The 23,310-nt window shown below is 31.7% G+C and overlaps 1 protein-coding gene across 3 annotated transcripts in view; it reads right to left on the bottom strand.

Annotated features, from left to right (window-relative positions):
* The window catches only part of Oamb (Octopamine receptor in mushroom bodies), a 208,733-nt gene that overhangs the window by 157,205 nt on the left and 28,218 nt on the right, over window positions 1-23,310 (bottom strand). The window lies entirely within an intron of this gene.

Raw genomic sequence — 23,310 nt, 5'->3', positions numbered from 1 at the left:
CGTAAAACATATTTCTTCGCCTATCAGTTGGGAAAATCTAATTAAGTGTTAAGGCAATAAAAGATAAGAAATCGAGCACCGGTTCGTCGCGTTTTTTTTTTACTTATCTTTTTGAAAAAAAAAACGCAAATACATATAAATAAATCGACGAGGGGATTTCTTTTTTTTAATTTAAGAACACTACCTCTTTTATATAGGAGACTTATTTTTGAAAATGGAATTTTTCTCACTCGCGTAATAAATAAAAACGTTCCAAAATAGTTGTTATTTTCGTCTGACAGCATAATGATAAAATGCTCCTGAAATTCTAGTCATTAAATAACGGCAAAAAAGGCGAATTTTAATTAGTTATAAGTTACTTAAAAAGGAAATAAATTCTTAAAATCTATAAAATATTTTAAAAAAAATTAATTATCAAATTTAACTAGTGAGCTCCCCTCTTTCCAACCCCCCAAAGATTGCCATACAATCCTATAATGCTTGATCTGTAACCATGATTGCTTCGCCCACGACTGAGTTAAACAATTTGAAATGCGTTTTAGCGTAAAATCTAAAAAGTTAAAATCAATCATTTAAATATTTGAACTAATTCCTCTTTAAAAAATTAAAATATTTTTGAAAAGTTAATAAGTTATTGAAATAAAAAAAGTACAATACATAACACAGTATAGTTTGGCTAAAGTAAAAACTCCCCTAGCCTTTCGTCTGGATCCGTGGTGGTGACTATGGTAACGAGGTATAAGTATTTCAAGTATGGGGGTCAGGTCGACGAAATAAATGGAATCTTTTTCTTCTGTCTATTGTGTTAGCCCTAGAGTGAAGCGAAGCAACCCTATCTGAAATGCGCTATTCTTGTCTCCGTAGCAGCAAACGGCTACAGACTTTGAGGCGGGGGGAGTTCTTACCGTAGGCAAACTATACAACAGTATGGATGATTGACTGAATGTAAACAACAACAAGCGTCCTAAAACCGGAAGAAAATTTAGAAAACTTCCGGTGTATCACTCCGCTTATGTTATGCTAACGAGGCGATGCGTAAACAGGTTAATATTCTAGGAAGTTTTATTATTGTGATTTGGTTTAAATGTACGCGTAATTTTACCATTCATAAGAATTTTCTGTAATTTCTAAATTCTCTCAGGTTGTGAGAAGCGAGGAAGCGTTCTTGAGGTGTTATCGGCGTTCCGTCAAATTTTAGTCCTGAGCCATTAGAGCTTTCGCCTTCCAATGAGGTGAACTGGGTTCGAATTCTAGCTATGACTGGTCGATACGAATTCTGCATCCAGCTTGCACCGACCACAGTGCTGATGTGAAATATCCTCTGTGGTAGACGGATCATGGGGGTTAGAGTCCCCTTGCCGTCAGGCTAACTGTGGGAGGTTCTCGTAGTCTCCCTCTCCATGTAACGCAAATGCGGGTTAGTTTCATCAAAAAGTTCTCCACGAAGGCAAATTTCTCCCAATACTTGATCGAGAAATCTCCTTGTCTTCTGGATTGGGTTCAAAATTAGAAGGTTACGTAGTTGAACATTAGTAATTGTAAACCCAAAAGTTTGGGTCGGCTGTTCAACGACGGTTATGAAAAGTAATTAGTCATGTTTTTAATTTAAATAGAATATAAACTTTCCAATATTTATTAATTTAATATTTTACAGAGGAACGCAAATTTTGGATTTTTACCGAGTACTACCAGTAATACAAGTACAACATCAAAATTGTTTTTTAAAAAACAACTGTTTTTATATACTTTACTTTAGGATTCAACTCTTAATTGATTATTTATATAATTTTATTTATTTTCATTATTTACGCTTTACGAAAAATTTCCTCTTGTGTACCAAAATTCGGTGCCTATATAAAGATTTAAAAAAAAAAGATATAAATGACGGTTTGTCCACCCTTTGAATCGAATTTCTCTGAAATTCATACAAAAATTTTTATTCCTCTTGCTTCTTATCTTTAATCTCTGTAATATCTGTCAAAAGTATTTCCGCTTCCTTTGTATGCTGTCAAAATATTCATCACCTATTCACTATCTGTTTTTTTTATTTTTATGAGTGATAATTTTTATTTGATGAAGAAATTCTATTTTAGCACTTTCTCTTTCCAATGTATCGTCTGTCATTCATCGTCAAATACGTTTATTAAATTTTCTCATCCTCTCAGTTTCTTTTTCTTTGCTTCTACTTGGGTAGTGATTAATTTCTTGTTATCATATTCATTTTGAAAGATATTGTTTGGTTTCCTAACAGGTTTATTGCTCTTAAAGAAACAGATAAATTCTCTTGATATAGTCTTTGTTTATATTTTGTTCGAAAACAAATATTACTACATTAAAAAATAATATAAAATTCTTTACATTGAAAAATTTCTATTTAATGAGGATATTTTCAATAGTGTTCCATACTTTCAACAATGTTTCTAAAAGTTAAGTTTACTTTTAAATTTTTATTTATATTCTATATCCATCTTTGAACAGCTGACCCAATTTTGGGTTCACGACTACTAATGTTCAACTCCGTAACCATGTAATTTTGAACCAATCTAGAAGACAAGGTAACTCTTGGATAAGTACGCTCAGAGGTATGATTTGTTAGGGGGACATGAAGGACTTCGTGATTCGACAGATTTAACGTGCATCAGTCACTATTTTTTACACGGGAGTCTTCGGTCTGTGGGGATCGAACCCACGACCTCTTGGAAATGCCCCAGTGCCCAACCTACCAGGCTATCTTGGCCCTAGCACTTTTACATTGGTTACATTGCACTAAAACTATGCTCAACTTTTGAACAAATTTGTACTTTTTCTACTTTGATAATAAAATTTTTTGTTTGATATTGTTTTGATAGCTAATATTATTCCTTTTTTAATTTTAATTTCTATTGCATTATTTTTCCTTTGAATTATTTGATTTATTTATTCATTTATTTACTGTTCCTCAGTGGACTGATCGTAGAGAGAGAGAGTTCTTAGTAGAACACCGAAGTCAAGTTACTGTTCGCGTACGATATTGAAAAATTACACCCCCAGGACAATACAAGAAAGGACGATACCCCGTGCTTTGGGCTTTCTGAAGTTCTAACAAGGTAAATACGAAGGATATAATCCATCATCTTCTATTAAGTTATTCCACGCCTATTTTGATAACATCGAAACAAGTGTGACGCATGCGCAAACATTCTCAAAGTCTCAGGATATTAAAATATACAGATAAATTTAGCATCAAATTGACATACATTTAAGTAATGAACAATGCACCAACTTTGACTGTTATCAGCTAATTTAAAAGCTTTTGATTTTATTACAGATAAGGTATAGAAATCAGTTATTCTACAGTTTATCTAGTAATCTACAGATTAACAACCCACTTAAGAGACAAGAATTTCTCAAATTACCCCTTGCAAACTGTCCTGATAGTTTCCATATTACCTACTAAACACTCGCTAAACTGAAATTAAGATAAAAGCAACGTTCCTGTACTATTCAAACTAACGTTATATTTCGCTAGCTGAAGGCTCAAGTTATAACATTAGTTGATAGAATCCATTACTTTAAAAACTGCGATATCATGAACCGAACCATTTACAGCAATTAAGGAACTTAACATAATGTCATTTATTTATTTTTTTATATCCAAAGAATCGAGTCAATAAGGACGATCAGTAGCGTACACAAACTTAAATGCTCCCTCTGCAAGAATTATGAATGAGGTCTATCTTAGACTTAACAAAATTTTTTAAAATTATAATATGAGACAAGATCATTATGAAAAGACATTTGGCAATTTGTAATCGATCATTTTATTTTAATTTATAGATTTTAATTTGAATTATTTTAATATGAATTCATAAAGAATTAATAAACGCGATGGAAAGGTGGAATTTAGAAAGAGTCCTAAATTGGGACACTATATACACTTACTGAGTAGCAAAATTGAAGTGAAATTTATCTTACTACAAGGAAGTAACTCATTAGTTAAGGGTTATTTTCATTTATAAAGTGAATTTTTGCATAAAAAATTGCATTCTGGTGCTACCGCGGCCCGCAGGCTTTGCATCCATTTGGATCATGAGCCGTCCATGCTGCGGGGGATACGGGGCTGTTATTTACGCCACTGAATACAATAAAACAGTCGGAGTTGTGGTGGCTCAGGGGATAGAGCCTTCGCCTTCTAATGTGCTGAACCGGGTTCGAATCTCACCGATGGCTGGTCGATTTGAATTCCGCACCCGGCTTACACCGACCACCATGCTCACGTAAAATAGCCTCAGTGGTAAACGGATCTTGTGTCGGAGTCCCCTTGCCGTCAAGCTGACCGTGGGAGGTTTTCCTCTCCATGTAACGAAAATGAGGGTTAGTTCCAACAAAAAAAGTCCTCCACGAAGGCAAATTTCTCATATTACTTGATCCAGGATTTCCCTGGTTTTCTCGATCAGGTTCAAAATTACAAGACTACGGAGTTGAACATTAGTAGTCGTAAACCCAAAATTGGATCGGCTGTTCAATGACGGTTATAAAATAAATTATAACAATCAACAAACTAGTAAATAGAATGAGAGGTACAATTTTTAAGTTTACGAACGTTATGGAAGTCGTTGTAGAGCAAAGAAGCAAGGTAAAACGCAGATAACTTTTGATTCCGCAAATTTAATGGATTGTAGATTATACAGTGTACAGTAAAGACTTTCGAGCTTTAGTGGTAACATAATACAATAGAACAACATAGCAAGTTAAAATCTGATGGTTAAATCAGAAGTTATCTAGAGTTTTGTACGAATCGTTCTACAATATCTTTTCTCTTTATCAAATAAGCCTTATAATTTTTGCTTTCTCGTTTTCCTCTGAAAAGGTTCCTCTCTTGCCTTTTAGGAAAGAAAGATTAGTAAAAAGCGGCCAGAACATATTGATAAAATGAAGTCCTGGTCACCTTAGCTATTACGGATGTCTTTCCGGGACAAGGTCAACACTGTTACTAAGTCACATGATCTTCTAGGGGGAAAAAAGTGTGAACTTTTCAAACTATTGTAAAAACTTACGAATGAAAAATGACCGGGAAGCAGCATTTGGTCTTTTATTTAGCGAACGAATACTTTGGAAACGTTTTAAACATAATCTAGAAAAAAAAGAAGTAATCGAGATGTTACGCAATGTTTTATATTTAATGATTTGAATCTATGTGTGCAATTTAACGCCTTGAAGCACGAGTTTTTTTCGAAAAAAAAAACTGGTAGAAAATGATCGAGTTTTTTTGGGGGACAGAAAACGAATATATAGGTATAGAGTAATTTTTTTTTTTTTTTACAATTTCAGTTGTGGGGTGAGGGGTGAGTAGGGAGCTGGGGTTGGTGTAAAAGATATTTAAAAAAAATTACTGTACAAACAAAGTTTAACAATTTAATTACAGGTTTATTTTGAATTTCGAAATATTAAAATCAAATTAAATTAATATATCAAATCAAAGAATGAAACTGATTTACACAAATTTAGAAAAAGACAAGATAAGTAAATAACATTTAAATTAATAAATCAAAATGGGAAAGCGCTAAAAGCAGTTAAAACCAAATTTGTTTTTATTTTAATTTAGAACGTCAGAAACACAATTCTAGCAGAAAACGAAGAAAATTTTAAGATATGTGTGTTAAGATATGCTGACGCACATATCTTAAATTTTTCTTCGTTATCTGCTAGAATTGTGTTTCTGACTTTCTAAATCAATATATCAATTAATAATCAATGAATTTAATTAATGTATCAAACAAATAATCATCAAAATGCACTACGTGGTTAACACAAGAAAAAAGTTGAATATTGGTGTAATCTATTTTAAATAAATTTAATTATTATCTAGCCTATTCATTTTTACTAGAACGGATTTTAGACGGGCATTAGAAGTAAAATAACGCGAGATACAAGACTGCCTGTGTGAGACACGGGTATGTGCAAATTTCCGGGTAACTCTCGCCCGTGTCAGACACGGGCAAATGTGTGAAGAGGTTAAAAATAGCGTAATAAAAAAAGATAAAAATAACAGGACAAAATAATGGATTGACAACTAAATTTTCGCCTTCTGAAAAAAAAATTTAACATCAGGGCTAATATAACATCCCGGATGTTATTAAATTCTTTTGGCGTAATGTCTTAAGTCATTCGAAAGAGAATGTTTTGTTCCACCTAAATCTATGTTTCGATTTTTTGTTCTAGTTAATTCATGCTAATTTTCTGTTCATTAAAATGAAATTTCAGTTGAGGGAAATATGCATTGTTGACACCACCTCATACATTTCACTTTTAATCAAGGTTCATGGACAGCAAAAGCTGCTTGTGACATTTGTGCTGTGTGTGGAGAGAGTGCCATCTGAAAGAACAGCTCCTGATTGTTATACAAAGTTTAAAAAGAGACATTTTGATCTCAAAGATGCATCTCGTTTCGGTCGCTCAGCTGAGTTCAATCAGTGGTCGTAAAAACTACATTATTTTTGCAGTTTACTACAAATACAACTACTTTGTTACAAATGTAGTTAACTAAAACTACATTTTTTTAAATGTAGTGGCTATAAACTACTTTGGAATTGTTGTAACTACTTCACTCATTTAAGGAGACGAACTTTGCTGGAGAATTTAATTTAAGCCTATGTTCAAAATGGTTTTAAATAAGAAATTGCCTTGCATTAAATGTAAAGGAATAATTAAGAATTATTTATTCATGTTTACATGATTTGTTATTCTAAAAAATTTTTTTTCTTCAAATTTGCTCATTTGACTTTCAATTTTTTATGCCTTTTTTAGCAGCGAATATTTAATTTGAGATAGGCGAAATTTTCAAATACCTGCAATTTTTTTTAATTGTTTTTAACGCTCTTTTATTTCCTCTAAGAAATTAAGTACATCGAAAATACGTTCCCTTTCTATGATAACGTATTTCTACGTCCCCTTTCTTAAAATAACATCCATGTTTCACGAGCGTGCATTCGCATGTGAAAGTGTAACCAAAGTGATTAATTATCTATTTTTTGTAACGGCTCGTTTATATATTAATTATACGTGATTTTAAATACGTAATTTTTATTAAAGCTCAGATGCAGTCATAGGATCGTTTTCATTGCCTCCGGACCCCCGAAGATTTGTACTCATCACATTCGGAAAATGAGTTGCGTTAGAGTTATGTTACTATTCTTAACTAACGTTAAAAGTAGTTGTCAGTAATCGCTACAAACTACTGTTTTTTTTTTGTACCGCACAACTTACGACACTACTGTTTTTAAAAAAGTAGCACACTGCACTACAAACTACGAAAAAAATAACGATTACTACAGTAGTTTCACTACTCGTAGTTTCACTACTTGTAGTTTCACTACATGTAGTGCGATACTTCCGAACACTGAGTTCAATGAAGAGTGATGAAACCAATATTTGAATGAAAATCGAAGGAGTTGGTCGAGAAAATAGATTGCTCTCTAGTTATAAACTTTTAAAATTTAATCCTATGCACTTCAGATTCTTTTTACAGTTGTAATACGGATGTAACCACTAAGAGCTTACAAGAGAAAACCCACTGTTTGTACAATTACTATATGACGCATATTAAAAAAAGGCATATTAAATCTAAACTAAACTCAGTGGTCCGACAGCCCATAGAGGGCCAAGGCCTAATGTGCCCATCTCAGTTTTCTTGACCTTGGACTCTGGGGTGCAGGAGCAGATGTTCCGGTCAGGTGGTCAGCCGAACGAGGAACCCCCAGTGTTTAGTTCCCAAGCATGCTTATTCGACCCACTGAAGAGATGAAAGGCTAAGTCAACCTTACCCGGCCCGAGGATGGAACCAAGGACCTGCGGCACGGGAGAGCGAGACGCTACCACACAGCCCCCGGGAGTCCATATTAAATCTAACGATATAAAATAAAATAATGCATATTAAATATTGACTATAAAATAAAGGCATATTAAATATAGCGATATAAAATTTAATAGCGCATATTAAATAAAGGCATATTAAATATAACGGGTTAGTTCCATCAAAAAGTCCTCCCCAAAGGCAAATTTCTCCCAATACTTGATCCAGCACTTCCCATGTCTTCTGGATTGGGTTCAAAATGACAAGGCTGCGGAGTAGAACATTAGTAGTCGTAAACCCTAAATTGGATCGGCTGTTCAACGACTGTTATAAAATAAAAGTGAAATGAAATAAGACTTCAATATATGAAATTTTACTTTCTTTTTCACTTCATTTTGTAAAACTAAAATATACTAGATGTTCGAAAAAAAATATTAACAATATTAAAAAAAATATTAAAATACCGAATTATACAAGGAAAAGTAATGCAAAAAAAAATTTAATTTTATAAAAGATCTAACAAAAGACTTCCCAAAACAAACAGTGTCATAGCATTGTACAATTTTTTCCACTCCTTGTACATTACCCACGGGTGAGGCGACTTCTAGAATTTTTCTTCGAACTGTTAAGAATTCTGTTCGAAGTTTCGTTTTTTATTGGTGCCATACCCTTACTCTTTAATCTGCAGAATGTTTCCGGCGTCACGTTGTGAGTTACAGAATTTGACACTATCTGAATAGGGGGTGGGGGGATTGATAGATCTTTCCAACTTTCTCATCACGTCTCCAACATCCCCAAATTGAATTGTGTAACTCATTATATGGAACAGTACTGAAAGTAAAATTCTATCTATTCATTCTTTTTCTTTACTTCATCAATCAGCACGTAATCATCGATTTTGATTTTGCTATAAGTTAAAACATGATGCAATAATACACTGATATATTGTATTAATTTTATCTGTTGCAGAGCTATTTTAAACCGTTTCTGAAGAGTTTAGACTCCAAACATGTATTTACGATTCGAATCGATTTTATATTGATAAATCCCATTGAATATTAATGCTCTTTGCAAACAGCCGCTGACATTTCGTAACATGACAAGCCAATATATTTTAATCAGCTCAGCATTTCTTTTTCCATTCTGGTTGTTCAGTGAGCTCAAACACGTTTAGGATAATTAGAAATATCACTCAATGCTTAAGTAGCCTGATTTATTACTCAGTTAGCAATACATCCAGAATAGTGACGGTTTGTTGTAAAACAGGTTAACTAAAGCTTTGTTCAATAAGACCCAAAGAATGCAGGCAGATTATCATAATTCTTATTATATAGCTGCCAACATGGATAGGAAAAAATCCAATAGATTTTATGAAATATAAATTTGATGATGATTGTTGCATTATGTACTAAATATTTTACACACAGGGAATTTTAGCGATTTTTATAATCATCAAAAGAGAAAAACTAATATTTTCCAGTTATGATTGCCATTAAATATGCTTGAAATGTCACGCATTATGTTTATTTATAATTTTGAATTGTAATTAATAGATGTTTAATTCATCATTAGTTAAAAGATTTTTTAATTAAGTTTAAAAGGGAGTTCTGAGTGAAAATAAACTGAACATTTTAGAATAAAAATAAAGTTTTAAACTGATTTCTATAAACAAGGCTTGCTTCATTATGTATTAGTAATTCTTATTTAAATATTCAAGCAAGCAATAATCTGAGCGAAAAATTCTATTTTAATAGGGAATTTTTTAAGAAACTTATTCAATTTTAGGTAATTTTTTAAAATGTACAAAAACCAGGAGAAATTTTATTAAACCGGTAGATCAGTAGAAACTGGCAAAATCTAATAGTCAACTGGAAAATTTGGCGACTATGTTAATATCTATCGAACACAATTGAAATTCTGAAGACTTTACTATATTTATTAAGCGTAATGTTTGAACAAATATAGCATAATCTAAGAATATCCATAGTAAATTTAGTTCAGCATAACAGCCCAACTATCTTCGAGCAGTTCAGTCTGGAAAATTGAATTATGTGATAACTGACGATGTGTTGAAATGGTTTTCTTTTCTTTTCGAAGTAATATTATTCAATAATGACGTCATATTTAAGTGCTGAATAAGAAAATCCAAACAAATGCGGAAGTTAGGAAAGAAATAAGTTAAATACATTCGCTTTGATTTGATATGCGTAGGTTGTAAATCACAACCACTACCGACATCGAAGGAATGTCAATAATGTCCTCTCGATTGCTGTTCAAGTGTAAAATTTATTTCGCACAAATCTCCTATATTCTTTTTTAAAAAAGAATTTCTAAATATACAGCTAATATGATTCAGAGGATAAAGCTTCCTATCCAGCAGTCGGAAAAACATTTTCTTTGTAGTTAACTATAACTACTTTTTCTTTAAAAAGAATGTAGCAACTACAAACTACTTTCGAAATCTCGTCACTACTTCACTACTTTTAGAAGACAAACTTAACTGGAGAACTTAATTTTCACCAACATTCAAAATAATTTTGAATAAAAAAATTGGCTTGTTTAATTATGAGGAGATATTAAGTTTAAGTCCTGTTTACATAAAATAGATTTTAATTCTAAAGCACTTCTCGCGAATTCGTTCTTTAAACTTTCAAACTCTATGCTTCTCTCGACGAAGAAATGATAGGAAATTATCACATATTTGTGATTTAAGCTATCAATTCCTTTTTTTATATCCTCCAAGAAATAAAGTACAGTGCGAAAAACTAAAAAAAACGTATCACTCTAAATAACTTTGGATCCAATGATCGGATCTTCACGTTCTAGGACTCAATCTTAATGGTTTGAGACGGGTGACTGTGCTAATTACTTAATGCTGACGATATTTTAAGTTACGACATCAGACACAAAAACATACCTTATAGTTCCTGTGAAATCAAATTTTAAAAAAGTCAGATATTTAAAATTCGATTCCTGAGGAAGAATTCAACCGATTTCGTACCGATTTTTCCGAGCATCAGGCGTAGATCTTATTACCGTTCTGCCGCAGAGGTATTCTCACTGCGTATGTTGACGGGCCTCAGAAAGGATTTGCACCAATCAGATTCGATTTTTTTTTTTTTTGCGTTTGAACTTTGTTTCTTCATTTAACTAATCTCAAAAAGTAGTTGCCAAGAATCGCTACAAACTACCATTTTTTTTTTCGGTATCGCACTACTTCACTACTTGTTTTAAAAAAGTAGAGCACTACACTACAAACTGCGGAAAAAAGTAGCAACTACAGTAGTTTCATCACTTGTAATTAAAATGTTTCAAACATTGAAGCGTAATATTACCGGTCATGTAGAAAAAAAAATAGAAGACTCAATTTTATCGGAAGAAAAGTTCTCAGATTTTAATTTGTTTTAAAATATTTAACTGAAGGTTTGTAAACATTTAAATATATTTAATAATGCAATATATTAGGAGCCCAGCATGGCGTGTAAAATATCGTGAAATCATTCGAGTGAGGATTGAAAAATCCTGGTTAGGAATATATTATTGTTACCGTGAATGAGCGAAATCAAGAGAATGTCAACTTTCTCCGGTGAATGTCAACAAACACACAGCCGCGTTCGTGAATGTCCGAAACATTTGTTATATCCGATTTGATATTAATTTATTCATTGATATTATTATGTTTTTTCTATATTTTAATATCTGCTGAGGATAAGTAAGAGAAACATATGTGTTCGGAGTACCGGTTAAATGCATACTAGGCAGTTTCACTGACCCTTAAACAAACAGTGTAGGGTATACCTGGCAGTGGCACTTAGACCTAGTATATCTTTCGGACATTTACCAAAGCGATTATGTGATTGTCAACATTCACCGGTGGAAGTCAATAACCACTAATTTCGGTCATTCACAGTAACATTATTAAATAGCATAAAAACTGCACAGGGAAACCATTTGCAGATAAGATATTAGCGACGCGAAAATATCTAAGATCCGTTAAAAATTCTATGCGACAGAAAACAGCAGTGTATAATATGAATATAAAGCATCTAAAATCCGTTGAAAAATTATATGCTACAGAAACCAGCAGTGTATAATATGAATATAAAATATCTAAGATCCGTTAAAAATCCTAGGCCACAGGAAGCAGCAGTGTATAATATGAGTATAAAATATCTAAGATCCGTCAAAAAGTCCTATGCGACAGGAAACAGCAGTGTATAATATGAGTATAAAATATTTAAAATCCGTTAAAAAAATTCTATGCGACAGGAAACAGCAGTGTATAATATGAATATAAAATATCTAAGATCCGTTAAAAATCCTAGGCGACAGGAAACAGCAGTGTATAATATGAATATAAAATATCTAAGATCAGTTAAGAAATTCTATGTGACAGGAAACAGCAATGTTTAATATGAATAGAAAATATCTAAGATCCGTTAAAAAATTATATGCTACAGAAAACAGCAGTGTATAATATGAATATAAAATATCTAAGATGAGTTTTAAAAAAATTCTATGTGACAGGAAACAGCAGTGTATAATATGAGTATAAAATATCTAAGATCCGTTAAAAAATTATATGCGACAGGAAACAGCAGTGTATAATATTTATATGTTACTGTGAATGATCGAAATTGGTAGTTGTTGGCTTCCATCGGTGAATGTTGACAATCACATAGTTGCTTTGGAAAATGTCCGAACTATGTCTAGTTAAGTGCCACTGCCCTTCTGTATATATATGTCCGGTATACACATTTGTAACAGGAAACATAATGTTCTCATTTTGGTGTATTCGGAAAAAGCAGTCGTAAACATATGATCCCTAAAACCGGATATTGTAGACTCATTCAATGTTGGGGCCATTTTTGAAACGGTAGAGCACCATAAAAAAATATCCAAAATACTTCATGTTTTGTTTCAATGAAAAATGTACTCTGGAATGATCTATACAACTGCATAGGAATGTTACACTTTCTGGAGACTATCGAAGAAATAGAAAATAGCGAACACATTCTTTATTTTACAAGTCATTTCCAGAATTCAGATAAATCGTTCCTATTTTATTTGTGACAAAAGTAGAAGAAACAGAAAAATATGTCCGGCAGAATTCAATACAAGAAACGAAAAATCTGTTTTCAAAAATGTATCTATCCTTTAAATCTACGATACAATATTGAAACCGAAACTGGCGCTATTCAGATATTATTTCTCGTTGTTACCGCTCGAAAGAAGGTATTAAAATTCAGAAGATGTGTTTGTTGGAAAAATAATCGAAATTCAAACTCATCTGAGGAAAAAAAAATTTCGTGTACTTTTTCGTTTAAATTCATTCTTTAGAATTGATTTATTCTTCAATGATAGAGCTGGTAAAACTGTCAATTTAAACCATTTGAAAGCTGAATTTCGAATAATTGCCTGAGGCGCGTTAGTTAATTCGTTAATTAAAAAGTGCCTTATTTTATTTTCATTCAAAAACTGAAATTAAAAATTAGATATTGATTTCGAAGACCAGCCATTTCTAAATAAATCTTTCACCCGGAAAATCTTTCTTCCTCTCATTTTAAAACTCTTTTTTGAATAAAAATCGGTAGGTAAGCAACTTATTTACGTCGCACTAGAGCTGCGCAATGGGCTATAGGCGACGACCTGATCCTTGAGGATGATCAAAATTCCTTAATTTAGACATAGATATGAAGGGGAAGGAAATTCTCTCCAGATCCCTGTACCCATGGTACTGGTCAGTGACCGACCACAGGACTTACGATTCCATAGATTTTACAAGCACATATATTGCTGGTACTCGGTGAATTTTAGCGGATTCAAGAATCGAACCGCGGACCCACCGGATTGGATTTTCTAACCACTAAATTAAAAAAACTAGCAATCAAAAAAATCAAAGTAATTAAAAAAAAACAGTAATTTTACAGAATCGTTTGCTCCGAAAATATTTTTTACCGCTCACTTTAAAGCGCTTTTTTTAACTATAAATAGTAAATGTAATTGTTTTGAAATAAGCAAAATTTTGTAATTGTAATTGGGTACTTGCACTTCAAGAAGACGACTTCCCATACCAACACATGGGATCCCATCCCATACTCGCTGGGATTCGAACTTAGTTCACGTCTCTGGGAGGCAAGTGCTCTATACTATATGTGATCGCGACTTCCCGTAGGCTAATTGGGTACTTGCATTTCAAGAAGATCTCCCATACCTCCACATATGACCTATAACGTCCGCCCCAGCTAATCGTTATCAGAAAAATGGCTTATTAAAGTTGAGCTAAGTTTTTGTACATAATTTAGAATGCTGATTAACGATAAGTTAATTAAATACAAAGTTGTATCACACATCTAATTAGTTGAAATATAATTCCTTTTCGTCAACTTCTTTTACTTAACTTAGATTTATTATTTAGTTATGTATTTTATTGTAAATTTGATATATTTTTATTTTGTGTCCGTGGCATAATTAATTCATGTTTCACATAGCTTCGAGACTGTCTTTGTCTTTGTGTAAAAATATAGTGTAAAAATTGAAATTTTTGAAAAAGAATTTAGAATGTGTCACTTAAGAGAATTGATACTTGATAGGTTTGGCTTACTCGAAAGAGAATGGAAAGAACAGTTGCTAACGCAAACAAATGCCATGTTTCAACAGCTATCCCATTGTTTTGAAATAGTAAGCAAAATAAAGAAAATAAAAATTAGAAAACAATGTCGAAAACCAGTCAAGAAACAACAAAAATAACTGGTAGAATATACCACTAACACGAGTGCGAAAATATGTTTTTGAAGTACATCTTATCTTGCAAATCTTTGTTGCAGCCAAAAGTTGCTTTTTTCAGGTATTACTTCTCGTTGTTATCGATGAAAAGAGGGTATTAAATTTTAGAAAATGTATTAGGTGGAAAAATAATCGAAAATTCAAACTAATCTCAGAATTCTTTTCGTATACTCATTCTTTTAAATTCTTTCCTGCATTTATTATTTTTATTTTAACATCGCTATTTTGGTAAAATCGTCAGTTTTGGCCACTTGAGGGTTGAATTTCGATTAATTGCCCGAGGGCAAGTTCTGATAGCTTTCGTTTGAGTTACTTTTTTGCTTAGAGTTAATTGTGTTTTTCTTTCCTTCCATTCGCGAAGTAAGTAATCCGGAAGAAGCTTCATGCCTTGCTTTTATCGTTGTTTATGTGTCTTTTTTTCGAACAGTAATAAAGAATAAATAATTTAATTGGATAAATGTCATTCGGGATAAGGTTTCTGAGCATATTCTTATGTTTTAATTTACACTGAATTTGTTGCTTAACTGAGTTTACGAAACAAATGTAGTAATTTAAACACAAGTTGGAAGAAAAAAAACAGAGACTTAAATTAAAGTTTTTTTTATATTCATCAGCACAACTTAAGAGATGAAACAATCTCACGAATTATTTTAGTATTTTTTATTTATATATTTTAAATAAGAGATTTTTTGACTAGATTAAACATTTAATTATAAGTGACGTGAAAGCACCCATAAAATTTGCAGGAAAAAAAAATTAAACTCGTGACATCTTCCTGCCGCAACTTATGACTGAACTTTTTATTAGAGTATTCATCTCCACGCATGTTAAGTCTGAAATTGGTTAAAGATATGGGCAGATCTCTAAAACCTTTAACTTATGATAATAAAAAAATAATAAATAATAATACGTACACTAGTATTACACCTCCAGAATTGCTAGAAAATGTATAAAATATCAGAAAAAAATCTTGAACATCGAAAATTTTGATGCCCTTATAAGTATAAACAAAAAATTAAAATTTTTGAACTAATTTTTCTAGGTTTTTAGTCACAAACTGTCATTCGGTGAGGTTACAGTTACGATGTGAAGACCGTAATCAGACTCAGATCTAAAAAGTAAATATTAAAATCAATCAAAATTTTGTCATTGCCTAATTTATTTTCTGTGTTGTGTGCATCGCATTGCGTTGCATCTGAGTCAAGTTTTCGATCTATTCTCTAAGTTGTCCAGACAGTAACCCAGTCAAATCGTAACCTCGGGATTAATTAATTGAATTTAACATATCAGAACTTAGTTTTTTCCCTATGTTTTACTAATCGAAGATATTTTTTGACTGAAAATAATTTAAGAAAGCCTTTTAATACATTTTATAACAATTTAACTTAATATTAAAATTTTTCAATTCATTTATGATACAAATAATTTTTGATGAAAAATAAAGGGTAAATATGGATGAAATTATTAAAAAGAAAAAATTTCTCAATAAAGAAAAATAGGTTCAATAAGTTTATATTTTTATTAAATAAATGATACTTTTGTCGTTTTTATGATTTTTAATGAAATGTATTTACCTAGAAAAATTAGTTCAAAAATTTAATTTTTTGTTTATACTTATAAGGGCATCAAAAGTTTCGATGTTCACGATTATTTTCTGATATTTTATACATTTTCAAACAATTCTGGAGGTGTAAAACTAGTGTGCCTATTATTTTTTTATTATTTTTTTTTATTATCAAAAGTTAAAGCTTTTAGAGATCTGCCCATATTCTTTACAATTAAATATTTGTTTTGATAGTACAATAGTCGGAATAAATTACACAATATTAAAGAATATTATGTAATATAAAAAATCTGTTCAAATAGTGCTCGCCCTTCAATCAGGAGACCTAGGTTCGATGCCCAGCAATCGATACGAACTCAGCTCTCACCAATCTCAGTGCAGATGTAAAATATCTTTAGTGATAAACGGATCGCGAGTTCAAATGACCTTGCTGTTTAGCTAACCACGGAAGGTTTTCGAGGTTTCACTCTTCGATTAAAGCAAATGCAGATAATAGTTTCATCAAAATGTCCTCTCTTCAAAGGCAATTTTTTCCGCATGTTTTATCCTGGCATTCCTTCGTCATCTGGTTAGGTCTACGGAGTTTAACATTGATAGTAGTAAATGCAAAAATGGATCGTCTATGGATGGGGGACTGCATGTAAACAATAACAAGCTTCTGAAACCGGAAGAAATTTCGAAAACTTCCGGTGTATTCCTCCTCTTATATTATGCTTACGTGGCGTTGTGTGAACAGGTTTAATATTCCAGGAAGTTTTATTATTGTGATTTGTGATTAAATTTACACGTAATTTTCCCATTCACTCTCGTTCTTTACAAATTCTAACTTTGAGCCGTGATTGCTCAGGGGACAGAGCGTTCGCCTTCCAATGAGGTGAACTGGGTTCGAATCCCAGCGATGGTGGGTCGATATGAATTTGCATCCGGCTTGCACTAACCACAGTGCTGACGTGAAATATCCTCAGTGGTAGACGGCTCATGGATTAGAGTCTTCTTGCCGTCAGGCTAACCGTGAATGATTTTCGTGGTCTTCCTCTTAGTGTAACGCAAATGCGGGTTAGTTCCATCAAAAATATTTTATTTCGCGCTTTTTCAAAATAAGGCGTAAAAAAGAATCGGAAGTAGTAACCCGGAAGTCTCATGACGAATTTTAACCCCTAGCGCCATCTGTGCTTAGTTTCACACGATCAATCATCCATTCAACGACGATAATAAATAAAATAAAAATATTTCAATTCGAAATTCAAAATATCAACTTTTCTCAAAAATATTAACATTCCTGAAAATTTATTCCAACGTTTTAAACTTTCTTTAATTACTAACCTTAAATGAACTTAATGAACATAAAATGAACGTAACATGATAGAACAAACACAATATAACGAACACGAATACAATGAACGAAGTCAATTTTCAGTTGCATACTATATTTCAGATACTTTTTAAACGTTACTGTAATTTACATCGCTTTATTTTTTACGAGTTATAACATACTATAGTTAAAATACAATCTCATGCCAAACAAATGGACATAAAATGAAGGCAACATAGTAGAACACACACAATATAACGAACATAAAATGAACGAAGTAAATATTCACAATATATATCTGATATTTTCTAAACGATACAACAATTTAGGACTATCGCTTTATTTTTTTACGAGTTATAACATACTATAGCTAAATTACAATATATACCAAACAAATGCTATTTATTAATTTATCCAATAAAAAAAACTGAACAGAAATAGTAGGAAGGCATAAAAAATGGCATGGATGAATGAAACTTGAAACGTAGTTGAGCACTGCCTTATACGTATAATTTTACGAGATATTATTAAAATTATTCTGAAAGCCATTATTGGTTGACACTATAATTTTTATCGTAAAAATAAAGCATGAAAACAAAGGGGAAAGCATAGCGTAAATTAATTTTAGACATCAACATAAAACCTTTGGCTGGTTCAGACATATAAAAATGGAATATATTTTGTCATAAACAACAGGTAAACTCGCTATAACATCGTCTTTATTAAATACACAGGGGGGAAAACAAGCATAAACGCGCTTTTTTTTTTCTTCAAAAGTCTTTTTAATCAGCGTTATATGACGAAGTCTATTATAATACTTTTGAGAATTTATTTTGCTCTTCATTTATTTAAAGGAAAAAATATATATATTTTGAAATAAAATAATTCAACTTCTTTTGTCTGCACTACAAAGAAATGAATAAACGTTTTTATAATAAACGAAACTTATAAAAATCGCGTTTCTATAGTCTCTTGCAATTTCTATAGTCTCTTACAATTTTCAAAGTCGGGGGTTTTAAGATAATATAATAACTATTTTTCTTTAAAAAATTTATAAGAAATTTGTGTAGCACATTTGAAGATAAATTTTGTATGCAATAAACGTAGAACTTGGAAAAAAATCCGAGACAGTATAAACACGATTTTTATAAGTTACAATTTTGTTTATTATTTTTCTGTGTATTAAAAAGTTGCTTTTAAAAATGTTTTAAATGTTTCAAATTATTTTATTTTATACTTAAGATTCATTTGTGTTTGAAAAGAATTTCACCTTATTTTTTTTCACAGTAACACGTTTTAAAAGCACAACTGTAAAAAAAAAAAATTAACATGCGGTTTTAGATAACTTTAGGAATACTAATTCAGTGACATAGCACCAATCATTCACACTGATGACTGAGTTGTAAAAAATAATTAAACATTAAAAAACGTGTGATAAAATCTTAAACAGAATCATTTAAAATTTTATTTTTAACAATGACTTATGTGAAAGTAATTCGAAAAAAATCATTTTAAAACATTTCTCCCGAATATAATAATTACATTTTTCGAATCAGGGGCTAAAATTACTGCTTGGAGAAAGTTGTTTTTTAAAATGTTTCAAATTATTTTATTTCATACTTTATGGTTTTAAGATTCAATATGTCTTTGGAAAAATTGCACCTTATTTTTCTCACAGTAACACGTTTTAGAACAACAGCTATTGAAAATTAAACAAGGGATTTCAGGCAACTTTAGAAATGCTAATTCAGTGACGTAGTACCCAATCCACATTCATCATTCACGTTTATTCATTACGTCAACAAGTCATGACTTAGTTGTAAAAATAATTAAAAATTAAAGGACGTGCGATACAATCTTAAACAAAATCGTTTGCAATTTTATTTATAACAATGGCTAATATCAAACTAAAACGAAAAATTATTTTCAAACATTTCACCCGAATGGAATAGTCAAATTTTTCGAATCAGGGGCTGAAATCACTCCTTGAAGTCGATGCCCAAATTTTAGACAACATTTGGGAATTTTACGACAACAATAGACAAAATACTGAAGTTTAAATTTGTTTTTTTTTATATACTTATCAAGCGCATTAATAAAAAGCAATAAAATAAATTATGTAATAAAATAAAGTTAAAATGCTAAGCTTTTCAATTAAGCTGAAAAAACAGAAAGAAAAACTTTATTTTTGTTCCATCTAAAGCGTAAAACAAAGGGCATATCACTTTTGAAAAGTGGCGAAGAGAATTTTCGGTCCGAACTTATGCTTTTCTGCTTCAGTAAATAAACGTATAGCTTTAGAATTTTCAAAATTTATATTATTTAATTTTTTTATTTTGTTGTTGTTGTTGTTGTTAATTTACGTCGCACTAGAGCTGCACAATGGGCTATTGGCGACGGTCTGGGAAACATCCCGGAGGATGATCCGAAGACATGCCATCACAGTTTTGATCCTCTGCGGAGGGGATGGCATCCCCGCTTCGGTAGCCCGACGACCTGCGCGCGAAGTCGAGCACTTTACGGTAGCACAGTTTAACGAGGACCAATACCGCACACCCTCGGTCCCTACGCAGACTGATCCAAGTGGTCACCCACCCGCACACTGACCGTAGCCAGTGATGGTTGACTTCGGTGATCTGCTGGGAACCGTGTCTTAACGATCAGTCCACTGCGGGACAAAATTTTTTATTTAAAATGTTCATTATAGTTTTGTGACTATTAGTTTATCTCGAAAAGTGCTGAATTCATTCTGCTTGCACCAATTTAAAGAACATGAACTGGTATTTAGGTGAAGTACTCTTATGGATAGTTGACTGAATGTAAACAATAACAGGGTTCGTAGCCAAATCTTTCAACAAATAATAAGCACCTTTTAAGCACTTTTTAAGCATTCAAAAATATTTTTGAGTACTATATGCATTAACAAAATACAAAATAATTTTCAAAACTTTACATGATCATGTTAAAATAACTAGTTTCTGACAAAGAACTATTTTCTTGATTATATTAGCAATTATAAAATGATCAAGAGAATTTTTGGTTCAATATCAGACGGTGGAAAATGAAGCCTGAAATTGAGAATATTTTGCAAAATGCAGCAGAGTTGCACATGAGAGGGCAATAATCTCACTGAACCCATCTTAGTCGATGCACATGCGGACTCGTAAGTGCATCTACTAAGCTGGGTTCAGTGGATGCACTTACGAGTCCGCATGTGCATCTACTAAGCTGGGTTCAGTGAGATTAGTGCTTTCATACGCTAACGGCCGACGGTACACCGGAATAGATTGTGGTTGAATGAATTATGAAACTTGTTAAAAGCACGCTTTTAAATAATACACATAGAAAATCGACATTCCCTTTTCGAAAATGAGATTTTAGAAAAAAAGAAAATTAAGCACTTTTTAAAAACACTCCATGAAAAAAGCATCTTTAAGGGCTTTTAAAAAATGAAAATAAGTACCTTTAAGCACTTTTTAAAAGCGCTACGCACCGTGTATAAGTTAAAACATGATGCAATAATAGACGCTGAGATATTGTATTACTACATTGTATTGTACCTACTGCATGGCATTTTTAAACCATTTCTGAACAGTTTAGAAACCAAACATGCATGTACGATCCTACATGCATCGATATTATATTGATAAATCGTATCGCTTTACCAAAATAACATCGATTTATGTTATTCCGCATTACATATTATATTTTACGTTATAAATCAGTTATCCAACAGATTATCTAGCTAATGTACAGATTAAATAAAGCGATCCGTTAAGGGGTCAAACATTAATTCAATCATTACCCACTAGGCCCTTGCGTAGCCAAATCTTTCAACAAAAAATAAGCACCTCTTAAGCACTGAAAAAATATTTTTAAGCACTATATACATTAACAAAATGCAAAGAAATCTTCATACACTTTAAATGATCCTGATAAAATAGCTAGTTTCTGACAAAGAACTCTTTTTCTTGATTATATTAACCATGATAAAAAGATAAAGAGATTTTTTGGTTCGATATCAGAGGGTGGAAAATGAAGCCTGACAATAATCTCACCGAACCCAGCTCAGTCGAAGCACATGTGGACTCGCAAGCGTTTCATCAAACATGTAAAATGATTGGCGCTTTCATGCGCTATGGACCGACTCTACGCCGAAATGGATTGTGTTTGTTGAATGAATTGGGAAAACATTGAATAGAACAAATTGAAGAGCAAGCTTTTGTAAAATATATGGCGAAAATCGACACTGTAAGCAATTTTTAAAAACGCCCAATGAAAAAATGACCTTTAAGGGCTTTTAAAAACCGAAAATAAGCACATTTAAGCACTTTTTAAAAACGCTACGTACCACGAATAACAAGCTTCCTAAAACCGGAAGAAATTTAGAAAACTTCCGGTGTATCCCTCCGCTTATGTTATGCTTACTAGGCGATGTGTGAACAGGCTTAATATTCTAGGAAGTTTTATTATTGTGATAGCCACTAAGAACTCAATCAGGAATTTGTTTTCATTAGGAAAAATATTTACTTCGTCTTACGCGAGAGAGGGTTTTTGTGATTGAATAAAACAATGCAATTATCATAAGATAGGAATTTACTTCGTGTTAAGCGTTTACGACTTTTTTTGAAAGAGGTTTTCCTGTAATATAAGAGAAATACAAAACTGAGTCATTTTCTTAAAAGTAATAAATGCATTTCAAACGTGTTTAATAAGAGTGTAAGAAAATGCATTTATTAAATGCTCGTCAAAGTAGTTTCTTTTTTTAATGCATTATGTCAATAAGAATTATGATAAAATCTTTTTTTTCTTCAATAATAAGACTGGGAAAGATTTGGCACGATGCACTTAGTTCAAAAGAAAAGAGCATTTCAAAAATAAGCTTAAAGAACATTTCTTTTTGGCAACAAACCGGATTACAGGGGGGAAATGCATGGAAAAATATTAAATTTGAGCATTCAGGATTTTAAGAAAAGTATTATTACATAATATAATAATTTAAACGATTTTTTAAAACAAGAAAAAAATAATGCTCGACACTACATTCAATTAAATACGTTCTATAGCCCATTTAGAATTTTTGAAAAGCACTGCAACAATTTACCGTAGGTACTTAAAGGTACTTTAGACAGAAAAGAAACTATAGATACTTTTTTTATTTTAACAAATGGAGAATTATAAGAACACAACTGTTTTGTTTATTAAGTAAGTTTTTTGTTTCATATAATTCAATGAAAGAAATTAAACAAATTTAACCCATTGAATCTAGTTACGAAATTTAAAATTTTAAGGTTGTAAGAATTATTAAAACCATTTCTATAATAATGGTTAAAAGAGATTTTGTTTAATGCCACAAAATCCTTCATATTAGAAAATCAACCATTATTAAATATCATGCTACTATTTTAAAGATAGCTCTTCTTTTTCCCGAAAAACATAGGAAGAAACGTAATAAGGATGAAAGCTTGCTTTTGCGCATGGAATTTATTAAAATATTGTTAATTTTTCTTTAAGAAGCTCAGAAAAAACTTATTAGAAAGATGCAACTTCTGAATCTAAATAGCGCAAAATTTTTTTAAAATATTCCTTAAAAAAACGTTAAAGGAAGGATGCTACTGCTATTGAGTAGCACAGAATTTATTACCATAAAAATAGTGCTTTAGAAGCACAGAATTTATTACAATAAAAATATTGCTTTAGAAGCACAGAATTTATTACCATAAAAATAGTGCTTTAGAAGCACAGAATTTATTACAATAAAAATATTGCTTTAGAAGCACAGAATTTATTACCATAAAAATAGTGCTTTAGAAGCAC

This window comes from Parasteatoda tepidariorum, chromosome 7, assembly GCF_982258835.1.
Source record: "Parasteatoda tepidariorum strain Cologne lab strain chromosome 7, Ptep-v5.0, whole genome shotgun sequence".
NCBI classification, from domain to species: domain Eukaryota; kingdom Metazoa; phylum Arthropoda; class Arachnida; order Araneae; family Theridiidae; genus Parasteatoda; species Parasteatoda tepidariorum.
The sequence above is the reverse complement of the archived record's forward strand: the minus strand, read 5'-3'. Positions and strand labels throughout refer to the sequence as shown.